Below are 17,926 nucleotides of genomic sequence, written 5' to 3' on the forward strand. Positions count from 1 at the left end.
AAATCGCTTCACAACTTGCTCCCCAACTGTCCCTTGTTGCTCAATATACCAAGCAAAATTCCCTTCATAAATAATGTTTAACAGTAGATAAGAGTTTAAGATCAAACTCGAGACAATCCCCGAGATTTTTGTTGAGTTTCGAGAGAAAAATCACCTGTACCGATATTTGTACACGATTGACTACTGGCATTGCACACAAACGTTTATTTCAATCGTACTACCGATTATACCGATTCTACGTCAAGCATAAAAAACAGTTAGAATCCATCGAACCAGAATTTAATTTATAAAAAACAAACATATAAAGAAGAAATGGAATCAAACATACTCTGACGATGCTTTACTAAATCTCAATAAAGCAGATAGAAGGATCTCAAAATTCACAGACATATTCCTATATTTCGCTTTCGTCTTTCACAGTGTCATCACCCCTCGGATTATTGAATGCCACGCGTGTGGATTTTTAAGAGCGCATGCTCCAACTCTAAAACTGAGATCGTTGGATCATACCGAGAGGTTGAATCTCAGCCGCTAGTTGTATAGGCTAACTTAGTCATGACCTCTTTTGTATCATAGATAAATAGGATCGAGTGGCTAACTTAGTCATGACCTCTTTTGTATTATAGATAAATAGGATCGAGTGAGACTGAGAACGAAACTTCTTCATTGGATTGTAACCAGAGACAACTTCAACTTTTACTTCTTCATTGAGCGATTTTCATTTATCGCGAGAATAGAGAAACCGAGAGACAGAGTGTTTTCATTTTAAGTTTTACTTTAACTCTTTCTCTTTTCTTTGTTAGTAGAATACGTTTAGTTATGAGTAGCTAAACTTTTTACTGATTAGGGATGATTTCAAAGTCCTGAACAATGAAGCATTAATTTCTTTAACCACGTTTATTTCAAGTTTTATTTTATTGTTGATTATCTTTATTATTTTTAATGTCTAAGAATATTAAGGGGTTATTTAAAATGATCAATTAAATTAACCAATCAATATTTCTTTACACAAGTAGTAAATCGCAAGAGCTGACAGAGGGATTTTGTTAAGCAATTGTGTGTAAAGATAACACTAGTAAGCAGGCCGAGCCTATGCGTCTGATGTTAGGATCAACCTGATTCACAGAGTGTAAAGCATTCGACTAATTTACACCTTGAGAGCTTATTCTTGGTTGGCTGGTTGGATAAAATCTGGTAGTCGAGCGCTTCCGTATCCAGTGACAGTAGGAATCTTGAAGGATAGCATAGCTTATTGCTATTCTACGGTTGGTAACAATATAAGTTCAACAAGAAATAAATTTATATTTAATTAAGTTTCGGTTCAGTGACGGCGAATGATTTCCTAGTCATCTTTCTTCATATTATTTTAAATCAATCTTTAATATTTTATTTTATTAATTTATTTCGTTCTACAATCTAAAAAAACCTCTTTCGGTTACTTTTAATAACTAGAAACTCCATGCTCTTCGTTGGAACGAACTCCTTGCCATTATATTATTAGTTAATTGTGTGGAAAGTAGTAATTAATTTGTTGTGTAAACGACGCGCACCACCTCGCCTCGCCCCGTCACTATACATCAAACCATCTTTTTCTTTTAACAAAATTGGCATGTCACTATATACCGGACATCTTTTTCATTTACCATATTTCAGGGCTGCCAGGACTGATAAGAGCACCAATAATTCTGATCAGACACCATCGTCAACTTCCTCCCCAATATTGGCCGTGTTTGCATAATTGTCTGTTGATGCAATATGGTTTAAATCCTGGATAATTTATGGTTCCGTTTGTCACAACTCGGTGGAAGTGCTTTATAAGCACTTATGGTCCTCACTTTTCATTCGATTTAGCTTTATGGTAGGCTGGGTGTACTAATAGTTAACAGTATCGGGCGTAATTAACTTCCCACAAAGTAACCTTTAGACTACAAATAGATCAAAGATTTTGCGAAAATCCTCAAACTAAACAGCATAGCCCCAACCAAAAAAAAAAAATTTGCCCGAACACTCCCGAAGTTAATGTAACAAAAAATAATTTTATTGGATTTGCGGCCATTTATTATATGGGCACTAAAACCATAAGAAAGTTTCCTCATAATGGAAAAACCTTGCTACACCTATCTGAAACTCAAAACTTATCTCATGTTCACGGATTCGTATTCTATTTAAGTAGCAAAACAACCTAAAGGCTCTTATCAATTACAGGAAGAACCATGAGTATACATTGATCTTATCTATACAACAACTTATCCCACAACTGAAGCTCCTTTCGTCATTGTAAGAGCGTATTGATCCACTCATATCCTTCCAGCAGTATAACCACCACTACTCTTTGTGCACTCTGAACCCTACCTATAAGAGATAAGTGTTTAGACAGTCCGCACATAATATGACCCTTCTTTTATCAAAATGTATTAATTCAAGAACCCGACCATGACGAAAAATAATGTGAATGTTCTTCTCTCTACCAGATTCCACTAATTGTACAACGTTTCTCCGACTCATGAGGTTGCCAACTGGATTTGCAGGATTTGGAAAGAGAACTCCCCGAACCTTTAGTCATCGCTTTTTTATCTTGTATGTCAATCTAAAGCACTGATGCCTAAACTGACATTGTCGGCGCTACGACATGGAAAGTTTGCTCCTCTCCAGTTCGATATTTTTATGATAACGACACAATGCATTTCAGTATCTATCAGGCATGTACTAACAGTCTCAGTTGCAGAGGTTGCACCAGTAGTTAACACGAAATTCTGAGCCACTTGATAATAATATTCAATAATTCCTGTTTCTGCAATAATAAAAAAAATATAAACTATTAACATCAATATTATTAGCATGCCTTAGGGTCTTAATGTCAACAACTATGTGGTGTAAACGTGCAATAGTTACATGTACTTGTTCAAAAAAAAATTAAAAAAATTTCAGTTCTATAGAAACTTCCCAAAAGGCGATTTCAGCAGTGGTAACCGCTTCAATTCCCACCAATTGTAGGGTTCTGCATTAGCCAAAATTTTGTTAGCATCGCTTGCAGGACGACGATAAAAGGAAATAAATAAAGCATCATTTAGTAGAGGCTTAAGACGTACTATATATATTTGTGATTTTCCTTGAACAAAAAAAATCTAAACGCAATAAACACGTAATAATTGTACAAACAAATGACTGTAACAATCTATATATCCACATAATTGATAAACTTATCCGAAATAAGAACAATTATGTCATGAGTTTTAATAAACATACCTGAAATAACAACAATTGTCTCATGAGTTCTTTTCGGATATATCCTTCAAACTCATAACCTCTAGACTCTTGGAAATCAGTTTCAAATCTCTTGTCTAAGCTCAGTTTCCGCCAACACCAAAAGAAATTATCACTGTCATCCTATGATACATCATCCTCTATATTACCCATCCATTACTAATTAGCATACATAGTTCTATGACACAGTGGATGCTCAGCAACATCACAGTCTGACTCATCATTAGTATCTTCAGAATATGAAAGCCCATTCGCAAATTTTCACGAGTTCCAAAAGCACTGTAAAGTAAAAAATGATAAATTAATTCTCAAGTTTGACAGTTAACCAAAGATACAAAACACTATATTTGGTACATATTACATCGAAGAAGTGGAGATTCTTAATTTCCAGCCTTCTCCTCCACTCCCCAAATGTGAGTGTGTAGTTGGTAAATGACACCAGGAGAGATTGCATATTATTACTATGCTGGTATAATTTAACCGACAATCCAAAACTGCAAGAAAACAATATCGGGAAAGACACCTAGTGTGTGGAAACCCTAATGATGGTTTCCGGTACGACCAAATCTAGTTTACACATCATCCACTATGGATACACGACATGTCTAATGTATAACATGATTTCCATTGAGCGCGATTATATGGATCTGGTTTTATAACAGGATGAATTACCTCCTGAAGAATTTCGATCAAAGACACGCAGTGAGGTGTTATAACATACATCCAGAAATTTTCGCAAAAAATATTATTCTATGGGAAACAATTAGTTTGCGGTATATCTACTCTTTGCTGAAAAAATTTAACAGTGTCATTAAGGCCTTGAGCTTCATTATTTTTCTTTTCACTTGACTCACAATTAATTATGATGGTGGATAATAAGTAACTATCATTATGCATTGCCAAAGCATCATATGATTTAACTGTCATTTCACAAATCCCATAACATGTTAATCCAAGCAATTCTTTCATCTTTATCCATTGGCTATTGTGCGTAGAACTTTACTAATATGAAAAAATATTTAAAACCATACCATCACATAAGGAGAACCCCAAAGTTTCATTGTGTGGTTAGAAGCCTGGGAATTTATAGTTTCCCTACAATGATGTATTAAACATTGTATTCATGGAGAAGAAAAATCTAAGCTTTTCTTTTTTTTAATCATGACTTAACTACAAACATTCAATTGACACAAATAAGAAGAAAAATTCGATCTATATATACAAGAGGAAAAAACTGTACAATAAAGAATTTGTTCTGAGAAGAATTAAGGTTATAGAAAGGACCTTCTGGTAGTAATACATCCAAATTGTATTTGAAGAGGAATTAGTTGCATCCAATCCAAAGCCATTATCAGTATTATATAAGTAGAGTATATTTAGTAACAGCCTAAAAACCAATCACCGAAAGTAGAAGCCGAATGTAGAAGAATAAACTTATCGATCAACAAAAGTAGCTACTACGAATACCCAGTGTACAAGATACACCACAACCCCTTCAAGGTGTAATAGCTTAGAAACTAATAAATTATTTCGATACCGCTATAATCAGTGGGCATGTAAGAAGATCAGAAATCTCAAGGTTAATCAAAAACCAACGTGTAATACCGTGAACTGAACCCAATTTCAATACCGTGCGTGTGTTGTATCTTTCAAACTAACTAAGAAAAACCAATTCCCATCCATGATTACTCCCAGCAAAAGATCAAAATAGTGTTTCTATATATCTTCAAAATAAAAAACATATCTTATTGACAATTAGAATCGTAATTAACAAAGGCAAAATATTTATCACAGCAATAGTAGTCACATAGAACATACCTCACCTCAAATTGTTGGACAGCAAGGACGAATTCAAAAAACCTCGGACAATGGTGTACATTAGAGAAAAAAAAATGCATACTTGATTAACTCTAGAATCAAGGAGAATTCATGATTCTCTCAAAAATGTGATTAACCTAAGTAAGTTTAAGTAGTTAAATCACATCGAATCGAATTAGATAATTACATAACTCATTCATTTTGACTTCCAAATCCATGTCTTCTGTCGTTGACCGTGTTATGATAAAACCGTTCTCTCAAAAAATTGAAATTGATTTTCAATAATAGTAACACAATTTTCACATATATATATATATTAGGTATCACCCCGTCCTACGGCCGGGGTTCAACCTCTTTTGATTTTTTTTATGTTGTTTGGTCGGCTGGTCAGTATTATTTCATAACATTTTAGTCATTAACAAAAGCAATTAGATTAGAACTGTCAAACATCAAGCCCATATTTTAGTTAGGGCCTGGGACTCCAGTGTTTTGTGGTCATTTCAAATTAGTCGGGGCTTACAGCCCCGGCTGTGGACCCTTGAGGATACCCTAATATTTTATTGGTCGGGTCAAATTAGTCGTGACTTACAGCCCCGACAGTGGCCTCTTAAGTATGTCCTAGTACTTTGTTGGTCGGGTCAAATTAGACGGGCCTTACCTCTTAAACATGCCCTAATGTTTTGTTGGTTGGGTCAAATTAGCCCGAGCAAGAAGATAGTGGTGAAAAGACAACAAAGAAACATTTGATTTATTTACCTTAACTGGAGCTATTATTACGTCAATTTGCTTCTGCGACCCATAATATTCCACCCAAACTTGCACGATTCTCCGACATTTAAGAATTAAGCTTTTGTACCAACTATTCTCATCAGTGTAATACCCAGCAGATTTTTCCTTTAACAGACTTTAAGCCGTTAATATTAGCGACTTGGTTAATTAGTTATCATCGTTATCATACTCGATATCTTTTCTAGTATAAAAGTTTAGACACACTGTTCACTGTTGAAAACAATCAACCACTGTTCAAAAACTAAAAAAACTCCAGCAAGCACTATTAACCCTAGTTAACATTACCTGCATCCCACCACCAACAACAACACCAAAACCTTAGCCTATTGTAAATATTCGACATACTTGACCCAAGCATGATTCCTCGATCTCCAACATAATAGATATTGAAGGTTTGGATTACCTCTTCGGTTGTCGTAAGCTGCATCTCCAAGGCGTCCACGCATACCATAACAAAACTACCAAATTCCCTCCAAACAAAAGCTTCCTTATGTTTCGTGGGACTATGCGATCAACACTCATCTCTTGGATAAAGATCACTTTTCGTGAATCAACACTAATCTCTGGAACAAACAAAACAGCTAATCAGACCATGGTGCAATTAAAATAAAGAAAAGGAAAGTCCAGGGTTTTCGTCCTTATATGGTTAACTATAGTCATGAATTTTTCTTTTCTGTCTGAATTAGAAAATAAAATCAGGACTCGGGTCGGAGAGGTTATACTGAGAAACCATAACCAAAATGAAGAATCAGACCAACAACCCCAATAATGAATAACGTATAAATTTGAAGCAAAGAGTAAAAAAAAACAAACCTAGAATATAATTCTAAGTATTCCTAGCTCTTTTGATTCGGCGTTGCCTCCTAATGAACAAAAAAACCTGAAAAAGGTCAAAAAAAAAAAGTGTAATCAGGAATCAAAGCAGAGAAGGAAGAAGGAACCACAAAAATTAAAAAGCACATAAAACAAAATCTAAGATGTTTGCGTGAGAAAGTAATAACGGGAGGAAGCACTTGATTGGAAGATGTCGGAAACTCATATATTAATGGAGGAGGCATAGAAAAATCAGGAAACCAAGGGATCCGACGGAATTCTAGCCAAATTAGGAAAACCAAGGATCGGTCTTATTTTTGGTTAATAAATTCTTTCGATGCCGCTATAATCAGTGGGCATGTAAGAAGATCAGAAATCTCAAGGTTAATCAAAAACCAACGTGTAACACCGTAAGCTGAACCCAATTTCAATATTGAACGTGTGTTGTGTCCTTCAAACTAACTAAGAAAAACCAATTCCCATCCATGATTACTCCCAGCAAAAGATCAAAATAGTGTTTCTATATATCTTCAAAATAAAAAACATATCTTATTGACAATTAGAATCGTAATTAACAAAGGAAAAATATTTTATCACAACAATAGTAGTCACATAGAACATACCTCACCTCAAATTGTTGGATAGCAAGAACGAATTCAAAAAACCTCGGACAATGGTATACATTAGAGGAAAAAAATGCATACTTGATTAACTCTAGAATCAAGGAGAATTCCTGATTCTCTCAAAAATGTGATTAACCTAAGTAAGTTTAAGTAGTTGAATCACATCGAATCGAATTGGATAATTACATAACTCATTCAATTTGACTTCCAAATCCATGTCTTCTGTCGTTGACCGTGTTATGGTAAAACCGTTCTCTCAAAAAATTGAAATTAATTTTCAATAGTAGTAACACAATTTTAATATATATATATATATATATACTAGGTATCACCCCGGCCGTCAACCTCTTTTGATTTTTTTTTATGTTGTTTAGTCGGCTGGTCAGTATTATCTCAAAACATTTTAGTTAGTCATTAAAAAAACCAATTAGATTAGAACTGTCAAACATCAAGCCCATAATTTAGTTAGAGCCGGCGACTCTAGTGTTTTGTGGTAGTTTCAAATTAGCCGTGGCTTACAATCTGTGACCCCTTGAGGATACCTTAGTATTTTGTTAGTCGGGTCAAATTAGCCGGGGCCTCTTAAGTATGTCCTAGTATTTTGTTGGTCGGGTCAAATTAGCCAGGCCTTACCCTCTTAAACATTCCCTTGTGTTTTGTTGGTTGGGTCAAATTAGCCCGGGAAGAAGATAGTTGTGAAAAGACAACAAAGATATATTTGGTTTATTTACCTTAATTGGAGCTATTATTACGTCAATTTGCTTCTGCGACCCATAATATTCCACCCAAACTTGCACGATTCTCCCACATTTAAGAATTAATCTTTTGTACCAACTATTTTCATCAGTGTAATACCTGACAGATTTTTTCTTTAACAGACTTTAAGCCGTTAATATTAGCGACATGGTTAATTAGTTATCATCGTTATCATACTCGACATCTTTTCTAGTATAAAAGTTTAGACACACTGTTCACTGTTGAAAACAGTCAACCACTGTTCAAAACTAAAAAAACTCCAGCAAGCACTATTAACCCTAGTTAACATTACCTGCATCCCACCACCAACAACATCACCAAAACCTTAGCCTATTGTAAAGATTCGACATACTTGACCCGAGCATGATTCCTCGATCTCCAACATAATAGATATTGAAGGTTTGGATTACCTCTTCGGTTGTCGTAAGCTGCATCTCCAAGGCGTCCACGCAGACCATAACAAAACTACCAAATTCCCTCCCAACAAAAGCTTCCTTATGTTTCGTGGGACTATGAGATCAACACTCATCTCTTGGATAAAGACCACTTTTCGTGAATCAACACTAATCTCTGGAACAAACAAAATAGTTAATCAGACCATGGTGCAATTAAAATAAAAAAAAGGAAAGGCCGGGGTTTTCATCCTTATATGGTTAACTATAGTCGGGAATTTTTCTTTTCTGTTGGAATTAGAAAATATAATCAGGACTCGGGGCGGAGAGGTTATACTGAGAAACCATAATCAAAATGAAGAATCAGACCAACAACCCCAATAATGAATAACGTATAAATTTGGAGCAAAGAGTAAAAAAACAAACCTAGAATATAATTCTAACGTATTCCTAGCTCTTTTGATTCGTCGTTGCCTCCTAATGCACAAAAAACCCTGAAAAATGTCAAAAAAAGTGTAATCATGAATCAAAGCAGAGAAGGAAGAAGGAACCACAAAAATTAAAAAGCACATAAAACAAAATCTAAGATGTTTGCGTGAGAATGTAATAACGGGAGGAAGCACTTGATTGGAAGATGTCGGAAACTCATATATTCATGGAGGAGGCATAGAAAAATCAGGAAACCAAGAGATCCGACGGAATTCTAGCCAAATTAGGAAAACCAAGGATCGGTCTTATTTTTGGTTAATAAATTCTTTCGATGCCGCTATAATCAGTGGGCATGTAAGAAGATCAGAAATCTCAAGGTTAATCAAAAACCAACTTGTAACATCATAAGCTGAACCCCATTTCAATATTGAACGTGTGTTGTGTCCTTCAAACTAACTAAGAAACCCCAATTTCCATCCATGATTACTCCCAGCAAAAGATCAAAATAGTGTTTCTATATATCTTCAAAATAAAAAACATATCTTATTGACAATTAGAATCGTAATTAACAAAGGCAAAATATTTTATCACAGCAATAGTAGTCACATAGAACATACCTCACCTCAAATTGTTGGATAGCAAGGACGAATTCAAAAAACCTCGGACAATGATGTACATTAGAGAAAAAAAATGCATACTTGATTAACTCTAGAATCAAGGAGAGTTCCTGATTCTCTCAAAAATGTGATTAACCTAAGTAAGTTTAAGTAGTTGAATCACATCGAATCGAATTGGATAATTACATAACTCATTCAATTTGACTTCCAAATCCATGTCTTCTGTCGTTGACCGTGTTATGGTAAAACCGTTCTCTCAAAAAATTGAAATTGATTTTCAATAGTAGTAACACAATTTTCATATATATATATATATACTAGGTATCACCCCGGCCGTCAACCTCTTTTGATTTTTTTTATGTTGTTTAGTCGGCTGGTCAGTATTATCTCAAAACATTTTAGTCATTAACAAAACCAATTAGATTAGAATTGTCAAACATCAAGCCCATAATTTAGTTAGGGCTGGCGACTCTAGTGTTTTGTGGTGGTTTCAAATTAGCCGTGGCTTACAACCTGCGACCCCTTGAGGATACCCTAGTATTTTGTTGGTCGGGTCAAATTAGCCGGGGCCTCTTAAGTACGTTCTAGTATTTTTTTGGTCGGGTCAAATTATCCGGGCCTTACCCTCTTAAACATGCCCTTGTGTTTTGTTGGTTGGGTTAAATTAGCCCGGGAAGAAGATAGTTGTGAAAAGATAACAAAGATATATTTGGTTTATTTACCTTAATTGGAGCTATTATTACGTCAATTTGCTTCTGTGCCCCATAATATTCCACCCGAACTTGCACGACTCTCCCACATTTAAGAATTAAGCTTTGTACTAACTATTCTCATCAGTGTAATACCCAGCAGATTTTTCCTTAACAGACTTTAAGCCGTTAATATTGAGCGACATGATTAATTGGTTACCTTCGTTATCATACTCGACATCTTTGCTAGTATAAAAGTTTAGACACATTGTTTACTGTTGAAAACAGTCAACCACTGTTCAAAACTAAAAAAACTCTAGCAAGCACTATTAACCCTAGTTAACATTACCTACATCCCACCACCAACAACAACACCAAAACCTTAGCCTATTGTAAAGATTTCGACATACTTGACCCGAGCATGATTCCTCGATCTCCAACATAATAGATATTAAAGTTTTGGATTACCTCTTCGGTTGTCGTAAGCTGCATCTCCAAGGCGTCCACGCAGACCACAACAAAACTACCAAATTTCCTCCTAACAAAAGCTTCCTTATGTTTCGTGGGACTACGAGATCAACACTCATCTCTTGGATAAAGATCACTTTTCGTGAATCAACACTAATCTCTGGAACAAACAAAACAGTTAATCAGACCATGGTGCAATTAAAATAAAGAAAAGGCCAGGGTTTTCGTCCTTATATGGTTAACTATAGTCGGGAATTTTTTTTTCCTGTCTGAATTAGAAAATATAATCAGGACTCGGGGCAAAGAGGTTATACTGAGAAACCATAATCAAAATAAAGAATCAGACCAACAACCCCAATAATGAATAACGTATAAATTTGAAGCAAACAGTAAAAAAAACAAACCTTGAATATAATTCTAACGTATTCCTAGCTCTTTTGATTCGGCGTTGCCTCCTAATGCACAAAAAAACCTGAAAAAGGTCAAAAAAAAAAAAGTGTAAATAGGAATCAAAGCAGAGAAGGAAGAAGGAACCACAAAAATTAGAAAGAACAAAAAACAAAATTCTAAGATGTTTGCGTGAGAAAGCAATAACGGGAGGAAGCACTTTATTGGAAGATGTCGGAAACTCATATATTAATGGAGGAGGCATAGCAAAATCAGGAAACCAAGGGATCCGACGGACTTCTAGCCAAATTAGGAAAACCAAGGATCGGTCCTATTTTTGGTTTGGAATTTGTATGTTATGGAAGTCTAGCCAAACCAGGAAACTCAACGATCCGACGGACGACCATATACTTTTATATAAAATATATAACCGAGCGATCCCCACCGTAGGACGACGAAACTACCAAATTCCCTCCAAACAAAAGCTTCCTTATATTTCGTGGGACTATGAGATCAACACTCTATCTCTTGGATAAAGATCACTTTTCGTGAATCAACACTAATCTCTGGAACAAACAAAACAGCTAATCAGACCATGGTGCAATTAAAATAAAGAAGAGGAAAGGCCAGGGTTTTCGTCCTTATATGGTTAACTATAGTTTAGAATTTTTCTTTTCTGTCCGAATTAGAAAATATAATCAGGACACGGGGCAAAGAGGTTATACTGAGAAACCATAATCAAAATGAAGAATCAGACCAACAACCCCAATAATGAATAACGTATAAATTTAAAGCAAACAGTAAAGAAAACAAACCTAAAATATAATTCTAACGTATTCCTAGCTCTTTTGATTCGGCGTTGCCTCCTAATGCACAAAAAAACCCTGAAAAAGTTTTAAAAAAAAAGTGTAATCAGGAATCAAAGCAGAGAAGGAAAAAGGAACCACAAAAATTAAAAAGCACAGAAAACAAAATTCGAAGATGTTTGCGTGAGAAAGTAATAACGGGAGGAAGCACTTGATTGGAAGATGTCGGAAACTTGTATAGTAATTCAGGAGGCATAGCAAAATCAGGAAACCAAGGGATCCGACGGACTTCTAGCCAAATTAGGAAAACCAAGGATCGGTCTTATTTTTGGTTTGGAATTTGTATGTTATGGAAGTCTAGCCAAAGCAGGAAACCCAACGATCCGACGGACGGTCATATACTTTTATATAAAATATATAATCGAGCGATCCCCATCGTAGGACGACGAAATCGATAGTTGTAATTGTAAAGATACACAAACAACTCTTCTTTTTATAATATAGACTAGAGGTCGGGGCTCAACTTTTTCCCATTGCTTTTTGTTGTTTGGTCGGTTGGTCAGTACTCTTTCAGAAAATTTTAGTCATTCACAAAACTGATTAGATTAGAACTGTCAAACATCGATCCTATAAGCTAGTTAGGACCTGCGACGTTATTGTTTTGTGCTCGTGTCAAATTAGTCGGGTCTCCGTGGCCTCTTAAGGATACCCCTGTATTTTGTTGGTCGAGTCAAATTAGCCGGGGATTACAGCCTCGGCCGCAGCCCCTCAAGCATGTCCTCGTGTTTGTTGGTCGGACCAAATTAGCCGGATCTTACAGCCCCAGCCGTGACCTCTTTATTATTTCCCTAGTATTTTGTTAGTCAGGTCAAACGCAATCAATCTCGTTTTACGTTCATCTTGGCATCCTCATTTCATAGGTTCTCTTGGTAACAATGTAACAATTTTATGATTATTTATTCCTCATTTTTTAGGTTCTCTTGGTAACAATATACCAATTTTATGATTTTTATGATAATTGTCTATGTTATACACCTAAGGACCATTCTCACCGTTAATTGTATTATCCATTTCGCCACCCGCTGACGTGGACGCAAACAGCGAATTGAATGCCCTAATTAATTCTCTAAATTTTGAATATCTCCTTTCAGATTGCATCTTTAGGAAATCACGAAATTAAGATTGACTTTTAATTCATCGTACTCGGGCCACTCGGCCATCACTGAAATAACTTCATTGATCGTGTTCACACAAAATACTAACCAAAATAAATAGATTTCAGAATTCTTCGGAAAAAGAGCTCTGGACCTGTTTTCCGCTATTTTGCAACTATGGGCCATTGTCTGGACCTGTTTTCCGTTTTTTTTTTGCAAAATCAGTTTCAAACACATTTCATTATGAGAATACAGATCACGATAAATAATTTTGAAAAATGTAGTACAAAATAATCAAGAAAACTTGAACCACATGAAGTACTCGGAGCTCGATTAATATCTTTCCAGGTAGAGACAATTTTCTTTTTTCTGTTCGTTTAAAAATCGTTTTTAGGATCACGTGCCTTCTCCTGTCTGTTTAGAGTTGCGTTTTTTATGATTTTTCTTTCAGCAATTCACCTTGTAGATAGAGTGGTTTAGTTCTTAACACGATAACTGTATGCTTTCTTCTTTCGCGGGCCTTAAATAATCTCGATGTCGTTCTCACTATTGGAGTTTCTACTGTTCTAGCAAATTTGAACTGTGTTTCCCTTAGCGATTACAACTCTCACTGGCACGTTCTTCCGCTGTATTAATCCACGTTGCTGCGAACAAACAATATATGTTATTCTCCAGGTTTTTTCTATTGTTATACTAATCAGATGGCAAATACCATTTAACCAAGCACCTTGATATCCCACAACATCTAATCCTACAAAGCCATCAAAGAACTTGTACAAGACTGTTTCATATAATCAGCTCAAACTGCCAAATTCCTAAATAATCAACCCTGCATGCAAAACAGTGAAGCGTAAAAAATCAATGAACCACATTAGATGCCCATAAAACGGTTATGTTAGTTGAAGATCATTGCCAGTGTTTTAGTAGAGCACACCAATTAGGCAGGATTAACCAAGAAAAAACAACAAATCAATAATCAAAAGAAAACACAAAAGATCAAATCCAAAAATATGAAAAATGATGCGAAAAAAAGCAGAAATACGAACACCTGGCTCACAAACCTTTTGCATATCTTTGTTCCCAGAGTCCAATGATTCAGATGGCATTAGAAATCAAGAAAGAATGCAATACTGGAAACTCTAATATAACCCAACAATCACATTGGCATGCCAGAATTTCCAGAATTGCATAATTTCATGGTTCCCATTATCCAAATCAACTTAAACCGATATACCAGTGGGTTTCAACGGTCCAAAACTGGAGTAAATTTTCCAAATCCCCTAAAGATAAGAAATAGTACGAACAAAGTCATATTACCTAAACTACTATATTGGATCATTCTTTTCTCGGATCTTTGTTTGATCTCAAAAAAAATATACCTACTACTATCTCAAACGAAGTAATCCCTGGTAAATTTATCTGGCACATTACTTTGAGATGTTAAAGATTTACTTACGGACTTGACTAAGTAAGGTAAGATGTCCTGGCCTCGCTCCAAATCTCTCGAAAGACATTTCAGATTGTTGTTGCATCCCAATGAATTCGACAGTAGAGATACAACGAAAAGTGTATGTGTATATAAACTGCCCTCTCCTGTATAAAGGGTTAAAGCGCCAAATATGAGCCATATGCTACACATTTTTGCAATCTTACCAACTTAGGAGAACAACTTCGTGGCTATGATGTAATCAGGAGGAATGCGTGTTTGGCAGTCAATGCACAATCCCTGCTCTCCTGCAACAGTTCTCCTCGCAGCAGTGTTTCTTTCAAGTCCGAAAAAAGGTGTTAGTTCATGATATACGATAGAGAAAAAGAACACTTAAATTCTAACACGACATGATATTGTCAGTAACAATTCCGTTTAACAGGACTTCCCAAAATTTCAAAATCATAGTTAGAAGCTTATCGAAAAATTATAGCGCCTGTTTTACCAATGGAAAAAGAAAAAGTGTTGTTAAACTTACAGTTAGCACCTTTCAGTTTGAAGCTACAACATAATTAACTTGAAATTAAACCTAATAAAGAAAATGCTTGAAGTTTACCTTAATTGTACAACGATCATGAGTATAAGACTCAATCACCCCATTGTCAGCTTAATTGTCTCTCGCATATCGGTCGATCCCTGCAAGCCATAGAATTACAGTTTGATTAAGTGAATCAAATTAATACTCTAACAATGGGTTTTGTCAATGTCTTCTGCTATGGGTTGTACATTAGACAATTTAAAAATATAGAATTCTTACACTTCTTATTAAAAACTTACAATTTAAAATATAGAATACTTACACTTCTTGTTAAAAACTTTCCTTTACCTCAGCACATCCCAAAATTAGTCAAAAACCCTAATCCAACCAATCAAAAACCCTAATCAAAATTAAAATTAAAATAAATACAAAATTGAGATACAAACCACTTCAGAGGGTGATACTTCGGATTGGAATTCAGACACGGAGGATGATGGAGAAGGGTATCACTGATTTCTTTATTGTTAGTAATCTAGAAGAAGTGAAGAGTGTCACCGTAAATTGAGAAACAGGAAGATTTTCCATTAATAGCTGCTTTATAAGATGAAAAAGATACGATTGACATTAATCGTTCAGATTAGATCACAAACAAAAAAAAGCTAATCGATTTTAATACCTAACCGTTTTGCAAAATCAATAACCCTAAAAAGTTGCACATCTCTCCGATTCTACATCAACTCCTGTAAAATAAACCTGAAAAAATTCAACAAACTGCAATAATTAAATGAAATTCAACGAACTACATCGAAGAAGGAAGAATAGATAAAGAAAGAAAAAAAAAACACAGACAAATAGTATACTTCGTATTAAGGTTCTTACGGATAAAGTCGCATAAAATCTATATATTCTGTTTTTTTCCGCTAGTACCAGAATCTGGTGTCGTTTTTAAGAAACCGAGTTGTATAAGGAAACGTCACCGTTTGTCTTGTCTCCTAATCGTATGCCCTAAAATGCGGGCGTTTTTAGGGGCCACTCGAAAGGATTTAGGGACCAACAATAAAACAAAAAAGGTCACCCAAAGGGAAAATGTAGCCAGCCTTATCTCGCGTAATTTGTAATGGCGAAATTACCCTTATATATTCGGAGGATATGATAACATTGTTATCCTCCGATTTCAATCGGAAGCCAAAATATTTTCCAGACTTCCGATTGTGGTCGGTGCAGTATTAGAATGATTTTTGTTTCATTTTTTCATTTCTTTTGCATTTGTGAGTTATTAGAGTTATAGAGAAGAGGTTGAAGGAAAAAAGGGAAAAACCATTTTTTTCACTACAAAAATGGATGGATATGAAGAAGAAGGTGAGAATCATGACGAAGAACAAAATGTTGAGGGTTCACGACCGTTTAGAGAAGACGATTTGGGGTATATGTTGAATGATCCAAACTTTTGTGGAGAGGAAAACCTAGACGACCCTTTCATGGAAGAAAATGGAGAATCGCATGATATTGAAGCTAACGATGCATGTAAAACACAGGTATTGTGTTAAGAAACTAAAATACTCGATTTGCATGGTTTGTGTGCTTTTGTAAACAAGAAAAACCGATTATTGCATGCATTGAATGCCATGAACTACCCAGATTCGGTAGATAATTTCTAGATTAAACTTACGAATATAACACACTGAGTACCAAATATGTATATTCGGTAGTTCCAAGATACTAGTTTACTGCCGAATATGAGAAAAACCCCAAACTGGTTTTCCAAAAATATCTACATTCGGTAGTTATGTAGAGTTATTTACCTCCGAATGGCCCCAAAAACGAATTCCTCAGAAAATTTCAAAACTCAGTATTCTTATCCTTTACAATCGGTAATAGTTTAACATTATTTGACTGCCGAATATAACAGTGGCCTAAAAATAAAATTTCCGAAAACTTGAAAATCGGATGTTTATCGATTAAAGTTATCTCCCGGTTATTTATATTCGTCTGGTTTACTATATATTTTAGCTTCCGATTATATCATTTTTTGCACTCAGTAAACTGTGTACATTCATTTGCATAAATTGGGTGTTTTGGGTAACCGATAGGATTCCGAATATAAAGTATTCGAAAGTTTGACTTATTTAATGACCTCCGATTATATCATTTTTTTCACTCAGTAAATTGTGTACATTCATTTGCATAGATCGGGTTTTTGGGTAACCGATAGGATTCCGAATATAGAATATTCGGAAGTTTGACTTATTTAATAACCTCCGATTATTGTATAATAATTTGTTGCTTTCATATGCAGGCCGTTGAAGAGTTTGTTGATGACTTCTATTTGAGGCCCGACACTTCCCTATACTATGCAAACGATTCAGTATACTCATCACTACTTTTTTCTTTTTTTCAAAATGTATATGTTAAATGGTTATGCTTATTAGATTTGTTTTGTTTTATGCACGTTTAGACATTTGGAAGTAAGAAGGAGGCAAAGGAATGGCTTATGAACAAGGCAAAAGATAACATGTGCGTGGTAGTTCAAAATAATCATGTTAGTGACACTCGATTTGAAATGATTTGTGAGCGAGGTGGGACGCGAAAGAGTCACGAGGGAAAGAATAGTAAGTACATACGGAAGACGAATAGGAAATACCGAAGCAATACCAAGAAGATAGGATGCCCATTTAAGATTGTCTTCTATAAGCCCGATGCTATTAAAGGTAAAGAGTATAAAATGTATAAAGTTGATAACGGTTGTCACAACCATGATGATCCGTTGGATTTAATTGGACATGTAATGGTTGCCAAGTTAAAACCACATCAAATGCAGACGGTGAGGTCTATGCGGATCCAAAAAGCGAGTGCGATCTTAAGTAAAATAAAGGCGGACGATCTCGACAACTTGTCTTCTTTGTCTACAATTAAGTCGGCCCTAGCTACGATCAAAAGGACTGATTGGGATGGTAGAA

The 17,926-nt window shown here is 35.3% G+C and overlaps 1 long non-coding RNA gene across 3 annotated transcripts; it reads right to left on the bottom strand.

Moving 5' to 3' along the window:
• Positions 1–13,190: 13,190 nt before the first annotated feature.
• On the bottom strand, positions 13,191–15,763 carry LOC113293633. Of its 3 annotated transcripts, none has more exons than XR_003332413.1 (4): positions 15,292–15,763; positions 15,048–15,127; positions 14,067–14,768; positions 13,191–13,834 (listed from the first exon to the last, which is right to left on the bottom strand). It is a non-coding gene; the product is annotated as an uncharacterized LOC113293633 (long non-coding RNA). The 3 variants fall into 3 exon arrangements; XR_003332412.1 differs by having other exon boundaries at positions 13,191–13,649; positions 13,733–14,768; XR_003332411.1 differs by having other exon boundaries at positions 13,191–14,768.
• Between the last annotated feature and the right edge of the window lie 2,163 nt (positions 15,764–17,926).

This window comes from Papaver somniferum, chromosome 7 (assembly GCF_003573695.1).
Source record: "Papaver somniferum cultivar HN1 chromosome 7, ASM357369v1, whole genome shotgun sequence".
In the NCBI taxonomy this organism is placed as follows: domain Eukaryota; kingdom Viridiplantae; phylum Streptophyta; class Magnoliopsida; order Ranunculales; family Papaveraceae; genus Papaver; species Papaver somniferum.